The sequence below is a fragment of the Ailuropoda melanoleuca genome, chromosome 16 (genome assembly GCF_002007445.2).
Source record: "Ailuropoda melanoleuca isolate Jingjing chromosome 16, ASM200744v2, whole genome shotgun sequence".
Taxonomy (NCBI): domain Eukaryota; kingdom Metazoa; phylum Chordata; class Mammalia; order Carnivora; family Ursidae; genus Ailuropoda; species Ailuropoda melanoleuca.
In genome coordinates this window covers 65,788,709-65,794,115 of record NC_048233.1, presented here as the reverse complement: position 1 = coordinate 65,794,115, position 5,407 = coordinate 65,788,709, and the positions used below count along the sequence as shown (strand labels likewise).

Genomic DNA, 5,407 nt, shown 5'->3' with positions numbered 1-5,407 from the left:
GTCTCAAAACATTGGTTTCCCATCATATAAATAAAGCCTAAGCAATAGCTTCACATTATTGCAAAATCAGCTACATATTTGAAAAATTAAAACATCTGTGCAATGTGCAAATGGATTGAAATGTTTTCTTTATCAATAATACGGAAACTATTTTGCAAAACTTTTAACGCAGCCTCCTCTTTCCCTCTCATAGGATTGCCACTCCATGGGTTGTACATCACTGGAGAGAGCCAGGACCATGTGGCCTTGCCTTTTATGTACTCTTTCACTGGTGTTGTCACTTCTAATTTTCTAGAGCAATGCTTTGAGGCACATATGATTATTATCCCTTTCTCAAAAAGAGCACCCAGGGTCAAAAATGTTTTTCATCTTCTCTAAAGTCATAAAGTTCCTCAAGTACAGGTTTCAGACCTCCTCTGTTTGGCTGTGTTTCTCAGACTCTTAGCCATGCTACTTCCTGTCTCATGCCCATTTTTCATCACTTGGACTCACTGAACCTCTTGCTCTGGTCTGTGTGCTTCCCCTCTTTCTAGTCTGTTTCAGTAGGTCTCAACCAAAGAATTGCCATATACCTGCATTACGTGGCCAGATACATTCCAAGTAATTTGCCATCCATCACAAATGTGGTTATGAGCTAATACTGATTTAGGTGGAGACACGAGAGTGGGTTCAGGGCTGTCTGTAAAGTAACGTCATTCTTGCACATTCCTCCTCATCTATGATTCTTGAGCAGGGACAAGGGGGAAAAGATGCAGTTAGAGCACAAGACATTCCAGAATCCAGATGAAAATAGCACCTTTAACCATCCTTCAGGATGAGAACGGCCCTGGGCCAGGAATTGAACATTCTCTTCACATGTGGTTACTGCAAGCTCAGGCTGGAGCCAAGGGGAAGGTCACTTAGGGGCATATTGCTACCAGAGGGACAGGATTTGAAAGAGTGGAAGTTGGGAGTAGTGGGGACAGGAAGTGATATTATGCATAGTAACAGAAAGGACTCATAAATAGAGAATTGTAGGGAAAAAGAAAATATTTCTCCTTCTCCTTATAGGATGACTGTACCGCCTCTGAAGTTGATGTTTGTCTTTGGAAAGCTGAGTGGGTGTGTTTGATTTCAGTGGTTCAGAGTTGGACAATAAGGAGAAATATGAAATATGTCTCTATTCTGTTATATTTTGTGGGCCCTAATTAAAATAATTTGTCATGGGCAGATATATCCTTACTGCTGGTTAGGGCTCATCTACCAGAATTAAATCATTTTGCCTCAGTTGGTATAAACCTGTTAAGTGAAGAATTAAGGCGATTGTGCAAATAATGTAGTCTTTGTGAAAATTAATAATAGGAGACCTCACTCAATGGAGTCAGGAGGCCAGCAGGGGGGTTGCTCATGCCCTACCACTCTCCTCACTAACTACCAGGCCCACCAGGAAGATAGGGACCTTGCCCTGGGTACTCCTTTACCACCCTACCGCAGCACTTCCTCCCAGGAAGAAAGTCTCTCCTCCTCCCCTGGCAACAGCCCAGCCAATGAGAGACAGTCACTGCGCAGCCAATGAAAAGCCACAATACTTCCAACTTCCAGTTTACTCCAATGGATTTTTTGTTTACAACAACCGCCCTCTCGCCCTCCCCCTTTCCTCTATAAAGAAGTTTCTGTGCTTTGTTCTGCAGACTTGCCCGTGCTTTTCCCATAACTTGTTTGTCTTGGACTGCGCTTTTCTGTTATCCTGAATGAACCCATCGTTTGCTGGTAAAATAACTGGCAGTTTTGTTTTTAAGGTTAACATCTTCAAATATAGTTTTCTCTGAAAAAGTCTTCTAATTAAGGCAAAGGATATATTTTTTAACATGAATTTTCTCCAAACTGCTTTTGGGCTATGTTAATAAAGCCATTGTCTGTGGGAGGAAATGCCACAGTGAGGGGCGGGTGAGTGGAGGGGATGGGGGGGGGTGAGTGGAGATTCTTGTGTAGTGGGGAAAAAGTATAATCTAACGAATAAAATCGCCTAGCTGCCTTTCTGTTTTCTAGGGGAGGCTCTTAGTCCCTGTTTTTAATTTCACTGAATTTAAATTCCCCTTTAGAAGTAACGTTTTTGAAAGAATTCACCTAGATGATTCTTGTTGGACTCTTCGGATTGAGAAGGTAAGACTCTCCCCTCCACCCCTCTTCCTGGCTGAATTTGGATGGGCAAGTGTGAATTGCTCTGGAGATCAAGACATAAGAATTAGGGTTTGGGAAGCTGAAGCAGAGTGACGAAGGACCCCCAAAGACGAAGGAGACAGGTGCACACCCTAAAGGAATTTGCCACAAAAGAGAACGATTGATAGGTTTTAGGGGAAAAAATGCCAAATATTTGTTTTTGGCAATGTGTGATTGTGTAGGAAATAGAGAGAACAAAGTCAAACAATATAAAAGGGCCTATGATAAATCTAAAACGTTGATTCAGGAGCCAGACTGCCTTTGTGTAAATCTCAGGTCTGACTCTTCCTGGCTGCAAGATCCTGCGAGTTCCCTAACACCCCCAAGCTTCCATCTCCCTAACTACAGACCCTGGATAATGACCCACTCCCAGGGTTGTTGAGGGGAAGAACTGATTTTCAGCCAACCACGGTCTGTGTCAACGGTCAAGGACAGTGTTTGGCCTCTAATAAGCAAATTATAAGCACCACATATATGTTATCATTATTAAGTATTTCAGAGGTACTTCCGTTAACCCCACTTTGGCCACCCATGCTCTCCCATTTCTGTGACCCCTTTTGTGGCAAAACTCATTGGAATGTTGTTTATCTTCTCTGCCTCTGAGGCTTTTCCTCACATTTCCTCCTGAACCACTGTTTCTCACGCTTGTTTTTTTCATTGTTCTCCTCCCCTTCAACGAGTCTTTCTGGACGTTTTTTAAACCGCCTCCTGTCACCCATGACTTGTTATTACCACAGTCGTCCTGTGTAGTTGTTTATGTACTGTGTGTTTATCTGTGCTCTGGACATGACAAGAACAAGGCTTTTTTCCATCTCCCAAGAATCGATTTGCCCTCCCTGGGGAATGATATCACCCCACTGACAATGCATGTCTTAAATCTACCCCAGTCCTTCTTTTGTCTCCTCTACACAACAATTCTTGTTCAACGTCAGATCACTGACCTCCATGTTGCAGACTCCATGGTCAGTTCTCAGTTCCCATCTTAATAGACCCATCCCTGGCATCTGCACTGCTGATCCCTCCCTCCTCCTTGATACACTTTCTTCAGTGGGATGCTGGAACCTCCCATTCTTGTGGTTTGTCTCCTGTTCCCTGCTTGTTGCTTCTCAGTTCCTTGTGATTCCTCTCTTCTTGTCTTCTTCTTGATATGGATGGCGGGCCCAAGGGCTCAGTCCTTGATATTCTCCTGTGTACTCACTTCCTTGGTGATAACGTCTGATATTCTGGCTTTAAGTTAATCTCCGTACCGATGACTCCCTACTTTATGTCCCAATCAAAAGTGTCTCGCAGACTTCAGGCTGGTTAATAGCTGGTTACTTGTTTTTTCCACTTTGGTATTTAATGACCCTCCTCCGTTAACATGTTCAAGATTTAACATTTGGATTCTTCCTCCAAACTGCTTTATCCAAGGTCTTTCCCCTTCTCTATTTTTCTCACACTCCCTAATCCATTAGGAAATTCTGATACCAAAATAAATCCAGAATGCTCCTTAGTGTTTACCTAAATGAATTTTAAAAATCTTGTGTTCACACACAAATGAGCACATGAATGCTTATAGCTGTTTTATTCATAATGGCGAAACTTGGAAGCAACCAAGATGTCCTTCAATAGGTGAATGGATAAATAAACTGTGGTCCATCCAGACAGTGGAACATTATTCAGCACTAAAAATAAATGAGCTATCAAACCATGAAAAGACATGGAGGGAACATAATGAATATTACTAAGTGAGAGAAGCCAATCTGGAAAGGCTACATACTGTATGATTCCAATTATACAACATTCTGGAAATTCAAAACTACAGAGACAGTAAAAAGATCACTGATGCCAGGGGTTGGGGGAGAGGGAGGGATGAGTAGGCAGAGCACAGAAGGTTTTTAGGGCGGTGAAACTGTGATGTGCGACCCTGTAATGGTGGGTATGTGTTGTTACGTATTTGTCAAAATGTACACCATGAAATGCGCAAGACCAAGAATGAACCCTAATGTAGACTATGGGCGTTGGGTAAGTGCAGGTTCATCAGTTATAACCAACGTACCCGTGGGGTACAGGATGTTGACAGAGAAGTCGGTTGTACGTGTGTGGGGGCAGAGGGTTGATGGGCACGCTCTGTAATTTCCACTCAGTTTTGCTGTGAACCTAAAACTACTCTAAAAAATAAAGTATGTCTAAAAAAAAAATCCAGAATCTACTACCAGCTTGGTGGGAGCCAGCATCTCCCTCTTTCCTCAATGGCCATAATCGCCTTCTAACTGGGTTCCATGCTATGACTTGTCTCCCTGTAGTCTGTGCCCATCCCAGGCCCCCCATCCTACTCAGAGAAAACCCAAAGTCCTGATCATGGCCTTTTAGGCCCTTCTTTCTGACCGCTGACCTCTCTTTCTCCCCCTTGTTCACTCTGCTGCAGCCGCACTGGTCCCTTGTTATTTCTCTAACACACCAGGCGTGCTCCTGCTTCATGGCCTTTGCAGTGGCTGTTCCCTGTCCCCGGCATGCTCTTGCATGGATCCTCATGACTCTCTCACCTCCTGCAAGCCTTTGCTCAAATGCTACCTTCTCACTTAGGCCTTCTTGTCCACTGGTTTAAAGCTGTAGCTCTCCTGCCCTACCCTCTGAGTTCCCCTACCTGCTCTATTTGCTCTGTTTTTCATGGCGCATCATTTTTTTTTTTTCAGTGGGAGAGGGGCAGAGGGAGAGGAAGAGAGAGAATCCCAAGCAGGCTCCACGCCCAGTGTGGAGTCCAATGTGGGACCTGATCCCATGACCCTGAGATCATGACCCGAGCCGAAATCAACAGTCAGACATTTAACTGACTGAGCCACCCAGATGCCCCAACACATCTTTTTTATTATACTAAATCATTGAGGTTTGTGTGTGTGTGTGTGTGTGTTTTCTTTGTCTTCCTTGACCAAATAAAAAATCCACAACGACAATGATTTCTGTCTTTTTGTTCACTGATGTATCTCATGTACCTAGAGCAATGCTTGGTGCGTATTAGGTGCTCAATCAGAATTTGTTGGATGAGCGGGAGTCTTCTTACCACCCCTGACTCCAGGTCCTCCGTGTGACGTACCTTCCCAGGGGTGTTCCGTGTACATAGCCTATGAGATTAAAATGACCCAATTCTTATATTTTTCTCTGCTGTAGGTTGCTCACAACCTTCAGTAAAAGTCTTCTAGCACATTAGCACTACTTGGAGAGGCTGAAA

General features: G+C 43.7%; 1 long non-coding RNA gene across 1 annotated transcript; it reads left to right on the top strand.

The window, feature by feature from the left end:
• The first annotated feature begins 1,657 nt into the window (after positions 1-1,657).
• LOC109489834 lies at positions 1,658-4,933 on the top strand. The gene is made up of 3 exons (XR_002142970.2): positions 1,658-1,749; positions 2,082-2,142; positions 4,875-4,933. It is a non-coding gene; the product is annotated as an uncharacterized LOC109489834 (long non-coding RNA).
• The last annotated feature ends 474 nt before the right edge of the window (positions 4,934-5,407 follow it).